This window comes from Hemiscyllium ocellatum, chromosome 32, assembly GCF_020745735.1.
Source record: "Hemiscyllium ocellatum isolate sHemOce1 chromosome 32, sHemOce1.pat.X.cur, whole genome shotgun sequence".
NCBI lineage: Eukaryota > Metazoa > Chordata > Chondrichthyes > Orectolobiformes > Hemiscylliidae > Hemiscyllium > Hemiscyllium ocellatum.
Genome location: NC_083432.1, coordinates 14,075,461 through 14,100,527, shown reverse-complemented (window position 1 = coordinate 14,100,527; position 25,067 = coordinate 14,075,461). Strand labels below are relative to the sequence as shown.

At 41.1% G+C, this 25,067-nt stretch overlaps 1 protein-coding gene across 1 annotated transcript in view; it reads left to right on the top strand.

Annotated features, from left to right (window-relative positions):
• LOC132830782 (vesicle-fusing ATPase) overlaps positions 1 to 25,067 on the top strand; it is a 277,011-nt gene that overhangs the window by 244,799 nt on the left and 7,145 nt on the right. The window lies entirely within an intron of this gene.

Sequence of the window (25,067 nt, the reverse complement as noted above, 5' to 3'; positions counted from 1 at the left end):
TGCAGAATTGAGAACAAAGTGTAGAATTTGGAGTTAGGTATCTATATTATCTTTAATCAGAGGTAAGGTACGTATTAAGGTTAATTGTGGTTATGTAGATCTGTTTGCTCTTTGCATCTTTGTTCTAACTTGCACACTAACGAGGACCTGTATTGACTAGATGTTTCCCCAGGGAATAAAACCATTTATCTAGATTACTTTTTTTGGATTTTAATTCCATAGCTGAGGGCTAGGAGTAGAGTCACTGCACATTTGTATGAAATATTTTCACAGGGCAAGGGCCTGCAAGTACTGACTGCTACTGAGTTCCTGCCCAGTCCTATAAAATATGTCTGGAAATTCATGACACAGCTGAACTTTTCAAGTAGTTGTATTTTTTTTTAGGTATTGCAGAGTTCTAAATTTTGCAGGTATTTTTAACCATTGTGATAATAATGTTATGGCCTAGTCTTTCACTAGCATACAGAAGGAAATTGATATTTATTGTGAACACTCAGTCATGAGACAACACTAATAATATTTTGTCAGTATATGGTGTTATTCTAAAGCACTGAAACTGCCATTTGTGCTAACTGGCTTATGTCATTGGTTCCCTCTACCCCAATTGCCTCTTCTAGATTAGATTACTTACAGTGTGGAAACAGGCCCTTCGGCCCAACAAGTCCACACCGACCCGCCGAAGCGCAACCCACCCATACTCCTACATATACCCCTTACCTAACACTACGGGCAATTTAGCATGGCCAATTCACCTGACCTGCACATCTTTGGACTGTGGGAGGAAACCGGAGCACCCGGAGGAAACCCACGCAGACACGGGGAGAATGTGCAAACTCCACACAGTCAGTCGCCTGAGGCGGGAATTGAACCCAGGTCCCTGGCGCTGTGAGGCAGCAGTGCTAACCACTGTGCCACCGTGCTGCCCATATTTCCCCGCTTTCATATTTTCCTCCATTTTCCTACAACTCACCCATACATGAAATCTCACCTTGAGTGTGTTCATGCTACCTAATGTCAGTAAAGAAAAAACACTTCTCATATGGGCAGGGACTTGCATGAGTCTCGCATCAACTTTTCGCAGCAGTCTTGCGAGAAATGGAACTGTTTTAGACTGACTCTGAAGCAAAAGAAAACACGAACACTGATGCTTTTACGTTCTTTCATGTACTGGAGACAGTTCAGATAAGGTGAATATGATTGTGCCAGGATTAAGGTGTTATCTTGAAGAAAGGTTGTGCAAGTTGGACTTGTATTCAATAAAGTTTAGAAGCTTGAGAGATGATCTTATTATAGAGTCATAGAGATATACAGCATGGAAACAGACCCTTCGGTCCAACCTGTCCATGCTGACCAGATATCCCAACCCAATCTAGTCCCACCTGCCAGTATCTGGCCCATATCCCTCCAAACCCTTCCTATTCATATACCCATCCAAATGCCTCTTAAATACTGCAATTGTACCAGCCTCCACCATTTCCTCTGGGAGTTCATTCCATACCCATACCATGAGATTCTGAGCTTAATGGTATATATGCTGAGATGATGATTCCCCTGCCTTCTGATGAAATTTAGAACTATGGGGCACTATTTCAATGTAAAGGTGTCTCACATAAGACCGATGAGAAGGAATTTCCACTTTGGAGAGTCATTAATTTTTAGAACTCGCTATCCCAGAGAGTCGTGGTGGCTAATTCATTGTATGTTTTCGAGGCTGCGTTAGAAAGATTTTTGATTTACAAGTGAGTCAAGGGTTTCAGAGGGTAAGCAAAAAAGTGGAGTTATGGCCTTCAAATCAGTCATGAACCTGTTGAATGGCAGAGCAGACACAAGAAGCCAGATGGCCTAATTCTGCTCCTGTTTCTTGGTCTCTTAGTTCTGAAGAACATATCATTAGACCAAACACGCTGAGAGAATTGCATTCCTGTTTGGGGTCCACAGAAATTGGGTGGGAACTTCAGTGAACATCATTATTGAAGGGTTGGAAAACTGCAACTCAGTCAGCAAGGTGTTGGAATTGCGAACTGCTGTATCAAAGTGACGACAAGATCTGTCGTTCACCGTGCTGATCGACCTTTGAGCATGCATATTCTCAGGTAGGCTCTCTTCATCAGATTCAATAAAGTGTGGCACTGGAAAAAGCACAGCAGGTCAGGCAGCATCTGAGGAGCAAGAGAGTTGACGTTTTGGGACTCATCATCAGATGTCTTTTATTGAATTCACCAGTCAAAAGTGTCAGTCTTTTTTTTTGCTCTTAGTGTTTAATATCTCAAATTAGCAACAATGAATCATATTCAAGAAGCATTTAATTCACAGATACTCAGCCAGAGAGAGTGGCTGAAACTTGGTGTAAGAGTTTGATTTAAAGCTTTAAAAGGAGAAAGGTATAGAAGCAGAAAGATTCATAGTAATTCTAGAGAGTAGGAGCCATGTGACCAAAACCTTTCCATCAGTTGAAGGGAGAAGTAGACTGAATATCAGGTAGTGGAATGGCATGTCAAGGATTGGAGGATATTGCAGGCATTGGGGTGGAGTAAGGTCATGGAGAGATTTAACAATACCAATATGATTTTTAATGGCTTTCAACTAGACTGTCAGCAACAATTTGAAGTCTTCAACCCAACATATCTATGTTGCTCATATTCTGGTTCCTGTTCAGTTATATTAACATATGACAAATCAAATCAAGTGCTTGAAGTTCAAGCTTCAGTTGCACCAGCTGTAACAGACTCTCATGCTCAGTAGAAATTCGCAGATTTTTTTTGTCAGTGTCACGTATTTACCATAATGCAGGATGTAAAAACATTTGTAAGTATTCTATCCTTTTTGTTTCTAAGTGCTGAAGCTGAATTCAGGTAGAAGGTAACCTGTAGTCAGTTAGGTCATATTACAAGACTTGAATTTAATGTTGATTAGGCAGCAAGTTTCTTTGCTGGTGGCTATAACTGTCATTGTGGAATGTTCTTTTCCATTAACAGAAAGCATCAGACTCAAAGTAAGACCCATGACAGAGATGCTCAAATGAAGTACAAATACAGTGCTAGCCTGCAAAAAAATACACATTTTATGACCCAGTGGGTAGCAAGCCTGCTCAAATCCACAAGTAATGTGTTAATAAAAGCATTGCATGCACCTTGTGCATGGATGTTGTCTCAGGATAGTTGATTTTTTTGCACTTTGGGAGGTTTGTAGGCAGTGGTGATGGGAGTGTGGAGAATATTCCAGCTGGTTTAAGAGCATATTCCTTATCTGCTTTGTCCTATCATGTCCAGTGGAATCTAATCTTCCATTTTGTTTGGATAGTTATATTTCTAACCAATTTTGTTGCCTATATATCTGTCTGCCTTTATATCAAATGCAAATATATTTATTGCCACCACTTAACTGAGTATCTCATGGAGTAACAGTGATTGTGTTCTTCGTCACGTCGCTGTTGTTCCACTCTCTCTCACTTCGTATAGACATACCAGCTGCAACTTTTGAGATGCATATGATAATTGCAGCATTGAGTGAGATTGTTAGTGTAGAGCTTCAGTATGTGAAGTGATCAGTGATTTTCGGCCCCAAGCATCATATTGTCAATGCTAATAAATAGCAATCTAGCAAACCAATAATCTGTAACTTGACACTGATATCAACAGATGTATTGCAAAAAGCTGCAGCTGTTACATCTAAACTGGTTAAGGGAGTGTAGAACAACAACAAACTAACCGAGAACGTCAAACTTTAAGTCTATCAAATCTGTATCTTCAATGTGAAACCAAGGCAACATGTGCTAGACAGGAAAATAGGTTGAGCAGTTTCTACTTTTGCAGTCTTGGACATATCCTTGATACACTTGTTAAGACAAGGTCATCAACTCAACGTCCTGGAAGGTGCTAATTCTATCAGCATACGCTCATTGCTAAAGCAGTGCTTCTATACTGCCTCACTTATGTTGATCTAATGGATGATGGTCCTGTACGATGAAGTGACCACTGAGTCATAAGCATCTGGACTTCCTTACCTCCACTGCAAGAGCACTTGCAAATGAGATATAAAGGTGGCAGCATTGACACTGACAACTGAGAGACCGTCCTTGATGGCCATTACCTTTGGAATGGCATTGGAAGACGTGAAGAGAAATGAAAAGCTCAACTGGTCAAGAAGAGGGCCCGGGGATAGGAACGAGCAAGTTTTGCACCTCAGCCCATTGTCTTCATCTGCAGCAAGTGTGATAGAGACTGCCATGCCGGAATAGGGCTCGAGTTTCACAACTCTCAAAACGGAGAAATTCCTCCTCATGTCATTCTAAAATGGCTGACCCCTTGTACTGAGACTGTCTGTAGTTGTAAGTTCTCCAGTCTAGGGGGAATAGCCCTTCTAAGTTTTTCATCGTATTTTTCTAAATTTCAGAGAATATAGACCCAATCGATTCATACGGTTGTCCTTTCATCCCAGTCAAGTGAACCTTCTATGCATGCCCTTTAAATTAAGTTTATAATTCCTAAGCTGAGGAAACCAAAACTGTGTACAATATTCCAGATAAATTCTTATCAACAAATCTTTATTACCTTTAATCTCAAACAACTTGCATTTTTTGTTATTCATTCACAGGATGGGTCTATTCTTTGCAAGACCAGTACTTATTGTCTTTCCCTACTTTTGTTTTAAAATCATTCCTGGCATGTAAACGTTGCTGATGGGCAGGAGCCTAGAAGAACACAGCCTTGCAGAAGGGTTACACCCAAAGTGTCGACTTCTGCTGCAACTGATGCTGTCTGGCTTGCACTGTTCTTCCAGCCTCATGCCTGTCTACTTTGGATTCCAGCATCTGCAGGTTTTGTTTTGATCTAATCATGTAAGCATCGCTGGCCTTGTTGCCCAACCCTTATTGTCCTGGTCAATGTGGTGATGAACCAATGCCTAGATCAGCCACAGTTAGTGAGGTGAATTAGCCCCAACTATTGCATTAGGAACAGTGTTCCAGGCTTTTGATCCAGTGACATTGAAATATTTTTCAAGTCAGGATGTTGTATGACTTTGAGGGAAACTCTTGAGCTGTTGACAGTCCCATAGCTAATAAAGGCCAATGTGCCATTTGCTGCCCTAGTTGCTTGATTTACATGGCATTTAGAGTTGTACAGAAATTTCTACAAAGTGGAGCTTAATGGAGAATACTGTTTTTGGGCCATTGGTCATATATTCAAAATATCAATTCTCTCGTCTGCACTTAACAACATTGTGTTCTTTATTAGATTAGAAAGTGAAGCAGTGTCATATTGGATTCAAAACATAAACTCTTTCTGCCCTCACAGATGCAGCCTAATCTGCTGCCTTTCTCCAGGACTTTATATTTCTTTTTCAGATATCCACATCCACAAAGTGTTGGGGGACTCTAATGACTGATCTGCTTGGTGCACAGAGGATGTTCCCTGTCTGAAATCAAACCAAGTTAATCAGGCAATATTTCCTAGTTCTGTAGACCCACAGTACTTTAAAGGGCTGCAGTTCAATCATAGTTAAAATAAATATTTATGCTATTGAGACAAGCAGCAACAGATGAATTAAAGGACCTCACTGGTTGGATTTAGCCTGTGGGGCAAGGGTGGACAACCCTGAATTGGAGGTTAATTGTTTGTATTTCAGTCTTTGCAGATTAGCGGGTGATAAATTCATATCTCCAGGTCATAAAAATCCAGCACAAATTCATTTGCCTTTCCAATTTAAAAAAAAACTTTTGGCACTCAAAATGTGAAGTATTCACAACCTTTGTCTTCTAATTTATTAAAAAATCTTGCACCTGCATGCTGTTCCTGTTGACAAAAGAAGTAAGGTTTTGTAATAGAAAATTGTTGAAAGATCATTGACCTAAGATATTGCCTCCATTTATCTCTGTCCATAAATGCTACCAGGCTTCCGGATTTTTTTTCCAACTTATTCTTCTTTTATCTATGGATTTTTAATGTTTTATCACACTCTCATTACTTTCACCATCATAATTCCTATTTAAAATTTTAAATAGGTACTGCCTGTGTGCGAGTGTAATTATAATCCAAACTCTTTAACACTGTTTCAGCTATGTATAGCAATCTATTCCTTTCTACTTTTGATATTGTCCACAGTTATTTTACATTATACCATTTCAGCAAATGGGGAAATGCATAATTCCCTCAATTTGACTTGGATGCAAACGCAATTTCTTTTGACATGTACAAAACTTAACTCACTGCACTCTGCAGGTCAGCCTTGTGTGATTGATCATTAAACAGGTTTGAGACATTTCCTTTAATTATTATTTTGGGAGGGAACTGTGTCACTTCCAATATGCTCATCGATTTTGGCTTTGAGTAGTACACAACACCTTAAAGTATTTATGCACGTCCTTTTTGCTTTACATTGTGAGTCCATAACTGTGGCTAGCATGCAAGATTTCAGTCCATATCTTTTCTAACCTTTAAGCTTTAAATCCAGGTTGGTTTTCCTTCATCTGTCCTTTGACAATGAAATAAATCAGTTGGCGAAATTATTCTGCTGCTTAATGCAAAAAATTCTCCTCTTCATGGAGTTTTGATTAAAATTTAAAATCAGCAAATTTACTGATGTTGAATAAACAAGTAACAATCTATAGTTCTAAATTTAAGTTAGAATAGTCAGTATTCAACTTCTTAAAGACAAAATAATACTGTGGTATTATACTCAAAACTAGTACTCTTCAAGGTTATTTCAGTAGTTTCTTTTTGCATTTCTTGTAAACAAAATATAATTATAATGCACACAACTCCCTCTCAGGAATGTGCAAGTGACTTTTTTCCCCTCTGGAGTTTCACATTAAGTAATCTCAAGGAACATGGGAGCATGATCTCATTAAGTGAGCTCATGGTTGTTCTGTGATCTAATTCCATATACCTGCCTTTACCTGATAGCCTTTAATTCCAATTGTCAGTGTCAGATTTAAAATTATTAGCTGATCTAGCATCCATTGCAATAGGGAAGAGTCCTAATGACCTCATGGTTTAGTATATCTCCCACCTAATTGGGAAATCAACCTCAATTCAATGAAGGATGCAAGAGGATTTGCCAGTAGCAGCAGCAAGCATATTTGAAAATGAGGCGTTGCCTGATGAAACTACAACTTGGGATTATTTGCTTGCCAAATAGCAGATACAGCATGCAATAGCCAGGGCTAAGTGATCCCACAACCATTAGAGCAAAAGCTCTAAAGTCCTGCTATATCCGATTGCGAATGGTAGTGGACAATTCAATAACTGATAGGAAGAAGCAGTTCCACAGAAATCTCCATCTTTGATGATGTCCAACACATTGGTGCAAACACTGAGGCTGATTAGAACATAGAACAATACAGCACAGAACAGGCCCTTCGACCCACGATGTTGTGCCGAACATCTATCCTAGATTAAACACCCATCCATGTACCTATCCAATTGCCGCTTAAAGGTCGCCAATGATTCGGACTCTACCACTCCCGGGCAGCGCATTCCATGCCCCCACCACTCTCTGGGTAAAGAACCCACCCCTGACATCTCCCCTATACCTTCCACCCTTCACCTTAAATTTATGTCCCCTTGTAACACTCTGTTGTACCCGGGGAAAAAGTTTCTGACTGTCTACTCTATCTATTCCTCTGATCATCTTATAAACCTCTATCAAATCACCCCTCATCCTTCACCGTTCCAACGAGAAAAGGCCGAGAACTCTCAACCTATCCTCGTACAGCCTATTCTCCATTCCAGGCAACATCCTGGTAAATCTTCTCTGCACCCTCCAAAGCTTCCACATCTTTCCTAAAGTGAGGCGACCAGAACTGCACACAGTACTCCAAATGTGGCCTAACCAAACTCCTGTACAGCTGCAACATCACTTCACGACTCTTGAATTCAATCCCTCTGCTAATAAACGCTATTACACCATAGGCCTTCTTACAAGCTCTATCCGTCTGAGTGGCAACTTTCAAAGATCTATGTACATAGACCCCAAGATCCCTCTGTTCCTCCACCTGACTAAGAACCCTACCGTTAACCCTATATTCCGCATTCTTATTTGTTCTTCCAAAATGGACAACCTCACACTTGGCAGGGTTGAACTCCATCTGCCACTCCTCAGCCCAGCTCTGCATCATATCTAAGTCCCTTTGCAGCCGACAACAGCCCTCCTCACTGTCCACAACTCCACCAATCTTCGTTTCATCTGCAAATTTACTGACCCACCCTTCGACTCCCTCATCCAAGTCATTAATAAAAATTACAAACAGCAGAGGACTCAGAATTGATCCCTGCGGAACTCCACTTGTAACTGGGCTCCAGGCTGAATATTTACCATCTACCACCACTCTCTGACTTCGACCGGTTAGCCAGTTTTGTATCCAATTGGCCAAATGTCCCTCTGTCCCATGCCTCCTGACTTTCCGCATAAGCCTACCATGGGGAACCTTATCAAATGCCTTACTAAAATCCATGTACACTACATCCACTGCTCTACCCTCATCCACATGCTTGGTCACCTCCTCAAAGAATTCATAATGACTTGTAAGGCAAGACCTACCCTTCACAAATCCGTGCTGGCTGTCCCTAATCAAGCAGTGTCTTTCCAGATACTCATAAATCCTATCCCTCAGTACCCTTTCCATTACTTTGCCTACCACAGAAGTAAGACTAACTGGCCTGTAATTCCCGGGGTTATCCCCATTCCCTTTTTTGAACAGGGGCACAACATTCGCTACTCTCCAGTCCCCTGGAACCACCCCAGTTGACAGTGAAGACGAAAAGATCATTGCCAACGGTACTGCAATTTCCTCTCTTGCTTCCCACATAATCCTAGGATATATCCCGTCAGGCCCAGGGGACTTGTCTATCCTCAAGTTGTTCAAAATGTCCAACACATCTTTCTTCCTAACAAGTATCTCTTCTAGATTACAAGTCTGTTTCACACTCTCCTCTTCAACAATACGGTCCCTCTCGTTCGTAAATACTGAAGAAAAGTACTCATTCAAGACCTCTCCTATCTCTTCCGACTCAATACACAATCTCCCACTACTGTCCTTGATCGGACCTACCCTCATTCTCGTCATTCTCATGTTTCTCACATACGCATAAAATGCCTTGAGGTTATCCTTGATCCTATCCGCCAAGGATTTTTCATGCCCTCTCTTAGCTCTCGTAATCCCTTTCTTCAGGTCCCTTCTGGCTATCCCGTATCCCTCCACTGCCCTGTTTCCTCAACCTTATGTAAGCCTCCTTCTTCCTCCTTACTAGACATTCAACCTCCCTCGTCAACCAAGGCTCCCTCACACGACCATTTCTTTCCTGCCTGATAGGTACATACATATCAAGGACACGTCGTATCTGATCCTTGAAAAAGTTCCACATTTCCACCACATCCTTCCCTGACAGCCTATGCTCCCAACTTATGCTCCTCAAATCCTGTCTTACAGCATCATAATTTCCCTTCCCCCAATTGTAAAATCTACCCTGTTGTGTGCACCTATCTCTCTCCATAACCAAGGTGAAAGTCACAGAATTGTGGTCACCATCACCAAAATGTTCACCTACTAACAAGCCCATCACTTGTCCCGGTTCATTACCGAGTACCAAATCCAATATGGCCTCCCCTCTGGTTGGACAATCTACATACTGAGTTAGAAAAGCTTCCTGGACACACTGCACAAACACCACCCCATCCAATCTACTTGATCTAAAGAGCTTCTAATCAATATTTGGAAAGTTGAAGTCGCCCACGACTACGACCCTGTGGCTTCTGCACCTTTCCAAAATTTGTTTCCCAATCTGTTTCTCCACATCTCTGCTGCTATTGGGGGGCCTATAGTATACACCCAACAAGGTGACTGCACCTTTCCTATTTCTGACTTCAGCCCATACTACCTCCAAAGGCAGATCCCCCTCAAACTTCCTTTCTGCAGCCGTTATACCATTTCTAATTAGCAATGCCACCCCCCCCCCTCCTTTTTTACCACCCTCCCTAATCTTACTGAAACATCTGTAACCCGGAACCTCCAACAACCATTCCTGTCCCTCATCTATCCACGTTTCCGTGATGGCCACAACATCGTAGTCCCAGGTACCGATCCACGCCTTAAGTTCACCCACCTTATTTCTGATACTCCTTGCGTTGAAGTATACGCACTTGAGCCCATCTCTGTGTCCGCAAGTATTCCCTGTCAGTGCTACCTTCTCCACAGCCTCCCTACATTCTTGGACATCCTGACAAACAGCTAGCTTACTTGCTGGACTACAAGTCCAGATCCCATCCCCCTGCCAAATTAGTTTAAACCCCCCCCGAAGAGTGCTAGCAAACCTACCCCCCAGGATATTGGTGCCCTTCTGGTTCAGGTGCAACCTGTCCTGTTTGTACAGGTCCCACTTTCCCCAGAATGCAGTCCAATTGTCCAAATACCTGAAGCCCTCCCTCCTACACCATCCTTGCAGCCACGTGTTCAACTGCACTCTCTCCCTATTCCTTGCCTCACTGTCACGTGGCACCGGCAACAACCCAGAGATGACGACTCTGTCTGTCCTAGCTTTTAGCTTCCAGCCTAACTCCCTGAACTCTTGAATGACCTCCCCACCCCTCTTCCTACCTATGTCGTTGGTGCCAATGTGTACCACGACTTCTGGCTGCACACCCTCCCCCTTAAGGATTCTGAAGACACGGTCCGAGGCGTCTCGGACCCTGGCACCTGGGAGGCAACAAACCATCCGAGAGTCTCGCCCATGTCCACAGAACCGCCTGTCTGTCCCTCTAACTAGAGAGTCTCCTATAACTAGCGCTCTCCTCCTCTCCCCCTTTCCCTTCTGAGTCTCAGAGCCAGACCTCATGCCACAGACCCCGTCACTGCAGCTTACACCTGCAAGGCTGTCCCCCCCAACAGTTTCCAAAGCTGTATACTTATTGTTTAGGGGAACGACCACAGGGGATCCCTGCACTGCCTGCTTCTTCCCCTTCCCACCTCTAACTGTTACCCAGCTACCTCTGTTCTCCGGCGTACCTATGTCCCTGTAGCTTCTATCAATCACCCTCTCAGCCTCTCGAATAATCCTCAGTTCATCCAACTCCAGTTCCAGTTCCCTAACTCGTTCGGTGAGGAGCAGGATCTGACCGCATTTCCTTTGCATCCATCTTAAACTTGAGATGAAATGTGAACCATCCATCTTGGCCTCCTCCAGCAGTCCCCAGCATTGCACATACCAGTCTTCAACTTGATATTTCATGGAGTGAATCAAACAAGAAACAGCTGAAGGGAGTATGTCAAGGCAATGGATCCTGAAAACGTTCCAGTAATAGTACAGAAGACTTGTGCTACTGAACTGCCCATGCCCATAGGCCAGCGGTTTCAATACATCTGTAAAATTAGCATCTAGCTGGCAATGAAGAAAATTGAATAGATGCCCAGACCACAAAAAGCAGGACAAATTTAACTCCCCCACTTACTGACCCATCATTAGCAAACTGGCCAAAGGAAGCTAGCAGCACTTGCTGAGGGATAATTTGCTGTCTGATGCTCGGTTTAGGTTCTTGTATAGCCACTCAGCTCCTAACCTTGTTACAGCCTTGGTCCGAGCATGGACAAAAGCATTGAACTTCAGTGGTGAGGTGAGAGTGACTATTATTGCATCAAGACAGCATTTCTCAGTATGACATCAAAGCATCCTAGCAAAATATGAGTCCTTGGGAATTAAAAGAAATTCTGTCAGATGAGGTTATATCAACCAAAAAGGAAGAAGATTGCAGTTGTTGCAAACCAATCATCTCAGTCCCAGGGCATCACTGCTGGACCTCCTCATCTTCAGCTACTACCTCTTTGCTCTTTCTTCCATTATAAGGTCAGTAGTAGGCATATTCACTGATGATTGCACAGTGTTCAACGCCATTCACAGTTCCTCAGATCGTGAAGCACCACGTGGTCATATGCAGCAAGACAGCCAGACATGGCCTGTTAAGTGACAAGTATGGGCCAAGTAAATGCCAATGATCATCTCAAATATAGCAGAATTTGGCCATCTCCCTTTGACATTTAATGGCATTACTGTTACTGAATCCCCACTATCAACTTCTAGGGTTTTGCCATTGACGTGTAACTATTGTGGCTACAGAAGCAGGTCAAAGCTTTGGGAACTCTGCAGTGAATAACACCCGTCTCCCAGGTTGCCTGATTGCCAAGAATCAGGAAATGTGATTGAATACTCTCCACTTATCTGGATGGGTGTAGCTTCAAGAAGCTGAACATGAATCAAGACCAAGCCTGATTGGCACCCTAATGCATTCAGTGATAGCACAGCAGTACCTCACCAAGGTTTCTCCAATAACACCTTTCAAACCATGACTTTGACCATCCAGAAAGACAAGGACAGCAGATGTCTGGGCATGCCACCATCTGCAGTCCCCTTCCAAGCCTTGCACCATATTGAGTTGAAACTATATCAACATTCCTTCACTATCACAAAGTCAAAATCCTGAAATTCCTTCCCTAACAGCACTGTGGCTGTGCCTGAACCCAAAGGATTGCAGCAGTTCAAAAAGGCAGCTCACCAGTATCTTCAGGACAAATGGAGACAGGCAATAAATGCTGACTCAGCCAGCAATACCCACATTCGGTAAACAATTTTTAAAAAATGTTCACACCTACCTTTTAAACTGTTTGAATGGCAACTGTCTAGTCCTGAAGGTTTGATGTTCATAAGTGCCACTATTTGTTAATTTTGTAAGCCTTTCGTTTAATGTCATTTTTCTTCAAATGTCACCATCCTGACCTCTTTATACTAAATATGGATAAAGCAATTATTCAAGATATCTTCATTTATCTTGTTTCCATTGTCATTTTAGAGACTCTCACTGCTGTTGGCCACCGTCTTGTCCTTAGCATAATTGTAAATTATTTTTATGATGATTTTGCTATCCTTTGCAAGTTTCTTTGCATACACTTTGTAGTATTTATCATGTTTCTGTTGCTTATACCTTTCTTCTTCCTCAGGTTCTGTAACAATGTTTAGAATTTTTCGATGATTTTTAAAAAATTATGTTTGTCCTTACTTTTCTTGCCATCTATAGCTGTTTTCTTTACCATTAGCAATATAAATTGGTTCTGTATAACAATTCTTGTTTGAACGCCTGCCACTAATCTCCTGTTCCTTTATCCATTAACAGTTTTGCCCAATTTATTTATTGAATCTGTTTTATAGTATTGAAGTTAACCTTATTTAAATCTAAAATCTCAGCTATTTTTCCCTTTCCATGATTGCGTTGAACTATCAAATTATAATCGCTACTAGATAAATGTTCACGTGTGGTTGGACTGTTAATCGAATCTGGTTCATTACTAATTTTATCTAAATCTGATATGGTTTATCCCTTGGTTCTAGAGTATTTGTCACAAAAAAACCCAACAAACATCAGAAAGGTAATTAACTGGTGTCTCTTGAAGATAGTCTGCCTATCCTAAATTTTGAGTCAAACTTCCTGGCTGATACCTCACTGCAGATTTGCAATAATCTGTGCAAGTGCAATCTGTCACTCCATAGCTGCACCCAGTTAACCAATACGTAACTCCTGCTACAGTATTAACAATTTGTTCTTTTTTCTTAATTTTACTGAAAAATGCCCCTACTGCTGTTTATTTATCCTTGTAACTCCTCTTATCATTGCAGTTATTTGAGTCTTAATCATAAAAGGTATTGGTATACCTCTACCATTTTTTCTTCTTTTCCTGTAGACCTCATAGCCCTCCGTTCTGGCATCTTGTCGCATGTTTCAGTCGTGGTTGCTACTTTTTACATTCCAAGTTAAATTGTCTCTGCAGCATTTGTTTCTTTATATTCTATGATTGAATAAAGTTACTGTCTTGTGTCACACAATCTAATCTGTCCTTCTGCTGTAAAGCTTTTTATTTCTGTCTCCAGGTTTAATTATTTTACGTTTTTTATTTTTTCTCATAGTGCTTAAAGCACAATTTCTGTCTGTTGATTTACTGTATTTTTGGTTTGTTTTGTTTTTGAATTACGTACTATTTTTTCCATCTGAATCCTTCCCCATTTAATAACTCTGAAGTTTTTATGATTGATATGTTAATCACTTCTGCAAGGCCTAGGTTCCAACCCATGAAATGGATCCTCCTTTTCCAATGCCATTCCTTCAGCCTCCTCAGCTTATCTCTCTGTTAATTGGCTTTAAGCAATAATTCAGATTACAACATGTAACATTCTGTCATTTAATTTGATTTCTAGTTCCTGGTATATTCAAAACATAATCTCTTACCTTTTTTTAAACTACTACTTTATTTTGAAAAAACCTTGGTGGCCTAAACACAAACCAACCTGAATTCAGCAGTGATTGTTTAGCGCACATGGACCCAATAATGGTTAACATGGATAAACGTTGCAGGGCTACTGTGAAGGGTTGACAATCCCTGCCTGCTTTCCCAGTTTCTGAGATGTTCTGTTCCTATAGCAGTTGTATAGATAAGGAATGGTCATTGCTCATTTTTCTGGTCCCAGCTGAAATGCGCTCGTGGAAGCAATAGAGTTTTGCTCAGAATGCTGTGTTAGAGAAAGCTAAGATAGGAAAGACCTAGCTGTCTGTCATCCATCCACAGATTCCTGCTGGAAAGCTTATATTGTATACAGTGTGTTGTAAATGTGCAACCAGTCAACTAGCATTTGTAAAGACAAAAATGTCAATTGACATTTTTGCTTCCTTTTTGAGACACATACCCCAATTGTCTTACAAATTAACACAGATATTATACTTGTTCTGTATTTCCTCCGTTGTTTGCTTCCATATTATGGATTGCAGTCTGTTTCTTTTTATTTGTAATAGACATTGGGTCATATACGAACTTATTTGACTGCAACCAAAATTATGTTTAAATAGCTCACTGTTGCTCACCACACCTAACATTAAGAAACTCCTTGAGAAGGGACAAATCAAAAGTGACCACTGCTAGAGTTAGCATCTTCAGGAGAGGAGGGGACAAAGAGATGCATTGGGACATTTACATTGAGAAGTCAAAATGTTGAAGATCTGTTGCAACATTTGTCACAAATGCAAGTTGAATAGTTTTAGCATTTGCCACATTATTTGCCTTCAAATTGGTATATGTACCCTGGACAATACAGAATTGAGGTTAGCTGAATATCAAATTATTGTTTTGGTCTTTGAGCTTTGGTTTCTAAAACACTGAGATGTGATATGCTTTGCAACCATAAACTGGTTTAGCTAAGGTGGAGAGTTTCACCTTTAACCAATTCAAATTTGGGCTGAAATTGCAGTAATGCAGCTTGAAGCAAACCACTTTGATTCTAAATGTAGATCTGTAGCCAGCAAAGTGTTGGGTATGTTTATCCAAGGTACAAGAGTTTAATAGTTTTGTGATCTTTACCTGCTCTCACAATGTGAAGAACTATTTCATAGCTGGAATGAATAGTCACTCAAACAGGCTGTCATGCTCAAAGTGCGGACACTTGGGACTCTTGAAAAGAAGAGATGAGCAACCACTTCCAACTAGTAACATCCTATAAAGATTATTTTAGACTGTGATTCAATCTGAATTAAGATTTAGCAATAAAATTGCCTACATCCACAATAATGACCAGGGCTCAGATAATGCCTGGTTCATTGCAGTGAAAATCTGAAAAAGTATGACTGGCACTACTTGTATACCCTCTAGTGTGTTGTTTTTAACTTTATGCACCCCACTCACCACATTTAAGCTTGGTGCCATTTGTCATGTTTCTGTTTTTGTAATTATTCTTTCCTCTTTTCGTTTAGTATCAAGTTCTTATTCAGACACAGGTACATGGGTGTAGTATTGCATCACATATGAGAGAAAATTCCTTACTCTGCTTTGAGAGATGGTAGGCAGGCTGTGCTGACAATGGTAATATTGTTTAATGTGGTTCTGCTTAAGACAGGGTACTGATTCCTGTTCAAAAGCAAAATATTGTGAATGCTAGAAATCTGAAACCACAGGAAAAGCAGTTGGAAATCTCAGCAGGTCTGACAACATCTGTGGACAGAGTAACATAATTATTATTTCAGGTTCAAGTTCTGAAGAAACCTTTGCCAGTTTCAATTGCCAGGATACAGCATGCTACCAAAGCGGAGATCATCTCCTCTAACCGACTATCAATTGGACCGGAGATCTATTATTCAGTATGGCTGGTTATTCAGTAATTTTGCCAAAGAAGGGGTATTTTCATTGGGAGCGCAACCTTAGTGCCACGACATGTGTTCTTTATAATTTTATAATTGGATGTACGGATAACTCCATGCCAAACTGCTATATAATCTGGTTTGGCACTGTTTGTCCTTCTCTTGCTATACATTTAAAAGATGCGCGCTAAACCACAATTTTAACTATGCCAGTAGCATAAATCATTAAGTCCAATTTTAGTTAGAATTGAATTACAAATTTCACAAACCGCATTTGATTTTAACCTTGTAAGCAAGAGTTTGTATATGATTTGCAACAGAGTTTATAACAAACCCTTTATGTAATGACTTTGAGTCTCCAAAATCTTTCTGTTGGGTGCTACAGAAGTTAATTGTGAAATTTTGTGAAAATAAGAATTAGTCTGTAAATTTGTTTTTTATCTAGCGGTTATGATTGTGAACAGCGTTCCCTCTAAATTGTGTGGCCTTGCAACCCCTCAGAGATTTCATGCATACTGCTTAGCGTGCCACTGTATTGACTTCTGCTTGTGAAAATTGCTGATGCACACAGACCTCCAAGATCCACGCAGCAGAAAAAAAGTTAGGGGAATTGTAGGTTGTGAACATTTCTGGGTATCGTAGATTTCTCCAGATCCATGTGCTGAAGCACAAGTTCTTGTTTGAACAAAGATGTTGAAGTTTGTTTTAAAAGCATTTAAGGAAAATATGTTAGATTGCAGTGCATCTCGGTATGTTAATTGTGTTAAAGTGGCTCTAAATGTATGTTTATTTTTTTTTAAAAATCAGGAAAAGTTTATGCTTATTGGGTGTGTTCATGAAATATTTTTAATTACAGAAAGTGCTTTGTCTTTATGTTTTGTTAGGGTATGTTATAGGCAAAGTTTGTGGTTTTCATGGAATTGTAGACTTCTGTGAAATGTAACTGCCGGTTTAAGGAACCCCGGTTTTGTATAAGAATACAGCCTTAATCCTGGAACCCTAATAAAGTAAAACAATCTTTTATGTATTGCTTGTCTATAAGCTGTCCCTTAGCATCATCATCTGAAAACAGAGTTAATTTTTGTGTACAGTGGCAACGTCCATCGCTACATTGCCATCACATCTTGATTCCTCCAGTATTGCTAAGTTCTCAGAGTGCTTATTCAACACCTAGTACTAGGTGAGCAAACATTTCCTGCAATTAAACTCTGGAAAGACTGAAACTATTTCTGTTACAAACTCTCTTCACTAGTAATTGACTCCATTTCTCTTCCTGGCAATGGTGGCTCAGTGCCTCACAGCACCAGGATCCTGGGTTTAATTCCCGCCTGTCTGTGTGGAGTTTGCACATTCTCCCTGTGTCTGCGTGGATTTCTTCCTGGTGCTCCGGTTTCCTCCCACAATCCAAAGATGTGCAGGTCAGGTGAATTGGCCACGCTAAATTGCCCACAATGTTAGGGGTAAATATAGCGTAGGGGAATGGGTTTGGGTGGGTTTCTCTTCGGAAGGGCAGTGTGGACTTGTTGGGCTGAAGGGCCTGTTTCCACACTGTAGAGAATCTAATCTAATCTAAAAAAAAATGAGACAAGCAATTGGTTGGGATCTAACCATGCATTCACACCATTATTAATACTGCATATTTCTATCTTCCAGAAGTTGCCCAATTTCATCAGCTACTGAAATCCTCATGAATTGAATTGAATTGAATTTATTGTCACATGTACCAAGGCACACTGAAAAACTTTGTCTTGTCAGCAATGCAGGCAGATTACAGAGTTAAGTAGCATAGATAAGTAAATAATAGGTAAACAATGGCAAAACACAAGTACAGGCGAATGTTAAGGGTTTGTGAGTCCATTCAATATTCTGACAACAGTAAGGTAGAAACTTTTTCAAAACCGACTGATATGTGTGTGTTCAGGCTTCTGTACCTTCTCGCCAAAGTTGTAGAAAAACATTGCCAGGGTGGGATGGATCTTTGAGAATGCTGGTGGCCTTTCCTTGACAGAAGGCCTGGTAGATGAATTCTATAAATGAGAAGTTGGCCTTTGTGATTGTTCGGACTGAGTTTACCGTTCTCTATAACCGTCTCCGATCTTGAATGGTACAGTTGCCATACCAGGTAGTGATACATCCAGACAGAGTGTTCTCGGTGGTACACCTATAAAAGTTGGCAAGGCTATTTGCCATCATACCAAATTTCCTCAGCTGCCTGAGGAAGAAGAGACGTTGGGCCTTTGTAACCAGTGCATCCACATGAAGAGTCCAAGAAAGCTTGTTGTGGGTGACCACTCCCAGGAGCTTGATACTCTCCACTCATTCCACCTCTGTCCTGTCAATGTGTCGGGGTGGCATGAGTAACATCCCTTCGAAAGTCAATAATGAGTTCCTTGGGTTTGCCAGCATTGAGGGCTAGTTTGTTCTCACTGCACCATTTTTCCAGGTGTTCCACTGCCCGTCTTAGTCTGTTTCATTGCCATCTGAGATTCGACCTACTATGGTGGTGTCATCAGCGAACTTGTAAATGGCATTAATCTGGTATTTGGCAACGCAGTCATGGATATATAGTGAGTACGCACCCCTGGGGGGCTCCAGTGTTGACTGTTAATGAGGCTGAAATACTATCACCAATCTTCACTGATTGTAGCCGGTGGGTCAGGAAACTGAGGATCCAGTTGCAGAGGGTGGGGCTTAGTCTGAGATTACTAAGTTTAATAATCAGGCTTGAGGAGATAATATTGTTGACTACAGTTCAGCCTTCAATGAGTCAAGGTGTTCTAGGGGGAGTGAAGGGCAAGTGCTATGACATCTGACGTGGACCTGTTGGTCCGATAGGCAAATTGGAGTGGGTCAAGAACAGTGGGGAGGCTGGAGTTGATTAATGCCATGAACTGCCTTTCAAAGGCCGAAGTTTGAAACTTCATTGACCACTGAAGTTAGGGCCACTAGGCGATAGTTATTGAGACGTGCTGCAGGGAGAGGTTAAAGACCTCTGTCAGTTGATCTGCGCATGTTCTGAATGCACGGCCTGGTACTCCATCTGGTCCCGTCGCTTTCCTTGGATTCATACGACGGAAAACTGACCTGACCTCTGATGCAGTGACTGTTGGGATAGGTTCATCAGGACTTGTTGGAATAGGTGTTACCTCTCCACTGAAATTCTGCTCAAAGCGAGCATAGAAGGCATTGAGACGATCTGGGAGGGATGTGTCATCGTCTGCTATCTTGCACAGTCTCTTTTTTGAACCTGTGATGTAATTCAGTCCTTGCTATAGTCGCCGAGTGTAATTTCTAGGTCTCTAGTTTGGATCATTATTGGTCCTTGGCTGTCTTAATGGCTCTGCGAAGGTCATACTTGGATTCCTTCTATTTGAGTAGGTCTCCTGATCTGAAGGTCTCACGCCTGGTTTTTAGCAGGTTCTGTATGTCCTGATTCATCCAGCGTTTCCTGTAGGGGAACACCAGGATTGACTTCCTTGGTATGCAGTCCTCCACATACTTGCTGATAAAGTCTGTGACGGTGGTGGCGTACTCGTCCAAGGTACCTGTGGCCTGTTTGAACACGGCCCAATCAGCTGATTCCAGACAGCACTGAGTTGATCCTCTGTCTCCTCTAACCAGTATGGGGCCTGTATTCACGAGGGGGTCACCTGCTTGAGCTTTTGCCTGTAAGCCAGGAGAAGAAACACGGCATTGTGGTCATAATTCCTGAAATTAGGGCGGGGGCTGGAGCGGTACGCACCTTTCACAGTGGTGTACCAGTGGTCTAAAATGTTCGTGCCCCTCGTGGGGTAGGTAATGTTCTGAAGGTACTTGGGCAATAACTTCCTTAGATTGGCTTGATTGAAGTCGCCAGTTACAATAAATGGGGCCTCAGGGTGTTCCATCTCCAGGGTGTTAGTGGTGGAGTACAGCACATTCAGAGCTTCCTTAATGTTTGCTTGTGGCGGTATTTACACAGCGGTTAGTATAGCAGCGGTAAATTTCCATGGTAGATAGGAAGGATGGCATTTGATGGTGAGAAATTCAAGGTTTGGAGAGTAATGGCTGCCCAGTGTTGGAATGCCCGTGCACCACAAGTTGTTGATTAAAAAGCAAACCCCTCCACGCTTTGTCTTACCCAAGGACGCTGTACGGTTCATACGATGGATAGAAAAACCATCAGCCTGAAGTGCGCAGTTGGGAATGGATGGGTTGAGCCAGAATTCTGTGAAGCAGAGTGAGCAGCAGTCCTGCAGTTCATGCTGGAAGCTGAGCCGTGATCTGAGTTCGTCCATCTTGTTCTCCAGAGATTGTACATTTGCTCGGAGTAAGCTAGGAAGGGGGTCTTGAAACCGCGTAACCTCAGACTTACTAGCAGACCGGCACGCTTGCCCCACTTCCTTGCAGGTTTCTTACATTTGAGTGGTCCAGTGGTCTGATGGAGTGGATTGTGACAGCTTCCAGTTAAGTGATCCGTCCTAGGACCCTGTGAAGCAGGTAGGTTGCAGTTTAGTGTATTTTTGCAAAGGGTCTGCTTAGGACCCAGTGTGGCAAAAATGAGGACTACAGATGCTGGAGATCTGAATCAAGATTAGAGTGATGCTGGAAAAGCACAGCAGGTCAGGCAGCATTTGAGGAGCAGGAAAGTCCACGTTTCAGGCAGAAGCCTTTCATCAGGAAATCTTGACTTCAGACCCAGTATAACAGGTAATTTACTGTGTGTTTTTTCTTACCGGAGGGAGTTTGCTTAGGATCCAGTGGAGAAGTTCCTGGTTTCAGTTTCATGCCTTTGTTACTACTAAACTTAACTGTTCTAGAACAGTCCTATCTGGTCCTCCCACAGTCTACCTGCTGTAAACGTCTAGGTCTTTGAGCCTCTCTGTCCATAACTCAATCCAGTACCATTCACTTATCACCCATATACTCACTGACTTGCATTGGCTCCAAATTGAGGAGCATCTTGATTTTAGAATGCGCAACCTTATTTTCGCAACTGGCCCTGGGCCCTTTCTCATTCTCGCTCACTCTCGCACTGTATTTCCCTCTTATCCATCCTATCTAATACTGACTTTTTGTGATTCTCCAATTTAAATGACACCACCAAAGTAGTAGTGTTTTCTGATGCCCAGGCTCTAAGCTCTCTGCTTATTTCCTTATTTCCTCCTAAAATACTCTTTATCATCTTCACTGTTCACCGAAATCCTGATCATTATGTGGCTTGGCATCATGTTTTGTGTTATAATGCTGGAAAGTATTGTTAGAGAAGCCAGAGCCACCAGTGATGGTAGGAATTAAATTGGAAATTCACAAAAGATCTGTGCAAGATATGGTACTTGTCTTGTGAGGCTGGAGGAAATTGGAGAGAGAGGTACTGAGGAAGTGCGAAAAGAGACATTTCCACATAAATGCCACATAAATAAAGGAATTATTATCAGCAAGATTTTTCTCTGGCAGAAAAATCGAAAGCAACACAAATCACCAAAAGGCTGATTACTTTTTAATTATTTAAACTGATCATCTAAAAGTAATTTAGCTTTAGTTACCATAAGTCACCTTATTTTCAGTGGATCAGCTAGTTAATTTGTGTAATAGATGTTTTAAATTGGTTTTGAATATTACCAACCGTTGCTCTGTTTTATATATTTGCTGATTTCTTGGCATTGCTTATTTTGCTTCAGTTGTACTGATCCACTTTGATCAGGAGTTTGGCAATCCACAAGCTTCAGGAAAAATATCTTGGGAAAAAGCCTGTACTTCTCTTTGCATAGTGTTCCTTAAAACCCAAAATGGGTTGAGTAGTATTGTGAAAGGGAGTCAGTCTCCTGATTATGATGTCATTAATTTCCAAAAAACGCCCATGTGCACCGAAGTTTCATTGGGATTGAACAGCTAAGTAGCAAAAGGTAAGTAAAAAGCCAATGCTGTGGGATTTGAGTGAGCCTGTTCTTCGACTTGGCAGTTCAGGAACACATTAACATTTTCTGTAAAGAGGAAATATGCAAGGTTTTCTCGAAATGGAGCAGTTCTGTTTGACAGTCTTCAAACAGATCCTGGTGTGGAAGCCAGTCTCTGAAAATGGAGCAGCAACTCTTAGTGTGTTTTATGCAGCTGAAAAGAGCAGAGAGCAGCTGCTCGTGAATACAATTTGAGGATGCAAAGATGGGAGTGTGGACAAATGCAAGGTCTTGCATAGGAAAAGTTGCATTGAAAAGATTGTAATATTGTATGTAACCACATTTCTGTGGGAAATGATACGATTGCTTGTAACTCTCTTATCTCTTGTAACAGCTGCATCCAATAGTACATTAACCAACTGTTACTACACCATCTTAGTGACTTTTGCTGATAAACATTCTCTAGTGAATAAAAGCGATGACCTTCTAGTTTCTTGGTGACATTAGGAGATAATGCTGAGTAATATGTTGAGAAGAATGATTGATTGAAACTTGACTGTTTTTAGAATACAGTTGTGTCATTTCTTTTTAATCTCTTCTTCTTAATCTGACTTCATGGCAGTTTAAAAAAAAGTGCTTATTGCTCAGCAGTCTAGAATATGAAAGATATTTGATTAGGAAATATGTTGTCAAATGCAATAATGAATTATCTGCATTCAAGTCCTGATCAGTGTGTTATTGATGGCTTTATGCCCAGTGTAAGAATGTTAGTCTGGAAATGTTTTATGTTCTGTTCCTGACTGGAGATCATTGGTTGTGCCTATATATGAAAATCATAAATGATCGCCAGGTTATGTCTTCAAATGTCTACTAGTTATGTCTAGATTCACTAGTAACAAAGAGCAGGTTGAAGAGAACTGACTTTAGAACAAGTGATGTAGAGCTACAATGTTTTTACTCTTGAATTCTCGCAGGAAAATGCCAATATTTAATGAGGATTCTTAATTTGCTCATTACAGGTAACATGAAGTATGTTAAAGCATAGACTTCCCAGGTTAACAGGCTACTCACTGAGTCCACTTTGTAGCTGAACCCTTTCCTCCTCTTGCACTATTTCCACTGTTGCACTTTCCAACAAGTGTTCCTCTGTCTAGTCAGGAATAAAAATTTTGCTTTCCCCACATTTTGCAGCTGCCCTGATGAGATCAGCTAATTCATCAAAGTGGGGTTGATTGAGAGATTTTCCTATTCTGTACAATCGCAGGATAAATATTTTTGAGGGAAACCATTTGACCCATGTTACTTCCGATATCCTGGATGAAAGGGTTAACTTGAACCACCTTGAACCACCACGTTATTTCACTAATTCTCATTAATAGAATCAAATTGGAAGCCTATTCCAAGTGATGGCCATTTTGTCGGTGTAGAAGTCAGCTTTATCAATGCTAAGCTGGCAATTGGAGAGCTAGATATCTTTCTGAAAGTGATTAATTTAGAGTTTTGGATTAGCTGGGTAGCTCTTTCAAGAGCCACACAGTGAGTTGAATAGCCTCTTGTACCATAAAAATCCATGATTAACTGTTTTACCCAATGCCTTCAGTTACTTTGAAATAGTGTTTTCTATTTACCACTTGTTTAGCTTTTAATATCTTAGTTATTTCTGTAAGGTCTCCTTTTTGTTATGTTTAAAGGTGTGCACAAATTCACCAGCTTTTCTCATAACCTATTTTCAGAAATTGACCTTATACTTAGTTATTTGTTGGTTAAACTGATTAAACTATCGTGAAAGGCTATAAATTTATTCCTACCAGGAAACACTTTGAACTAATTTAAGCTCACTGAAGTTTGGTCAAGTGAGAAAGATGAAAGCTTAATTAGTTATCGATGAATGTATGTGAGCAAGAATGCTATGGACCAGTTTGAAAGGGCGGGGGGACAGATGCATATTGGTAGAAATTTTTCTGAAGTGATCAAATGATTTCAAGAATATATGACATTACTGTTCTGTAAGTTATGTTGTCCAGTGAAAAGCAGAAAATAACAGGCATGTTGTTTCAGAATACAACTTAATGGCAAAGGAGGCAGTGTTACAATAGGTATTTGGCCTTTTCTTACATGATAGCACATTTGCCTTTAAGTCAGAATGTTGCAGGTTTAAGTCCTACTCGTGAAATTTACTCGGATAATTTAGCCTAACGCTACTGCAGTATTCAGGGAATGCTGCCTTATGGTGCAATTAACCTTCATTTATGGTTGAAGTAAAAGATCCCGTGTTGCTATTCAAAGTGTTTCAGAGCAATTGTCTACAGGAATAGTGCCAGAAGATTGGAGGATAGCAAATGTTTAAGAAGGGGGAGTGGAGACAATCCTAGTAATTATAGACCAGTGAGTGTTATTTCGGTTGTGGGTTAAGTGTTGAAAAAGGTTATAAGAGATAGGATTTATAATCATCTAGAGAGGAATAAGTTGATTAGGAATAGTCAACAGTTTTGTGAAGGGTAAGTCGTGCCCCACAAACCACATTGAGTTCTTTGAGATGGTGACCAAACAGGTGGATGAGTGTAAAGCAATTGATGTGGTTTATATGGATTTCAGTAAGTCGTTTGATAAGGTTCTTCACGATAAGCTATTGCACAAAATACAGAGCCATGAGATTGAGGGTGATTTAGTGGTTTGGATCAGAAATTGGCTAGTTGAAAGATGACAGAGTGGTGGTTAATAGGAATTGTTCATCCTGGAGTACCGTTACTAGTGGTGTACCGCAAGGATCTGTTTTGGGGCCACTGCTGTTCTTTTTATAAATGACCAGGATAAAGGTGTAGAAGGATAGGTCAGCAAGTTTGCAGATGACACAAAAGTTGGTGGAGTTTTGGTAGTGCTGAAAGATTTTGTAGGTTAGAGGGACGCAGATAAGCTGCAGAGCTGGGCTGGGAGGTGGCTAACTGAGTTTAATGTGGAAAAGTGTTGCTTTGGAAGGAGCAACATGAATAAAGAGTCCTGGGCTAATGGTAAGGCTCTTGGTAGTGTAGATGA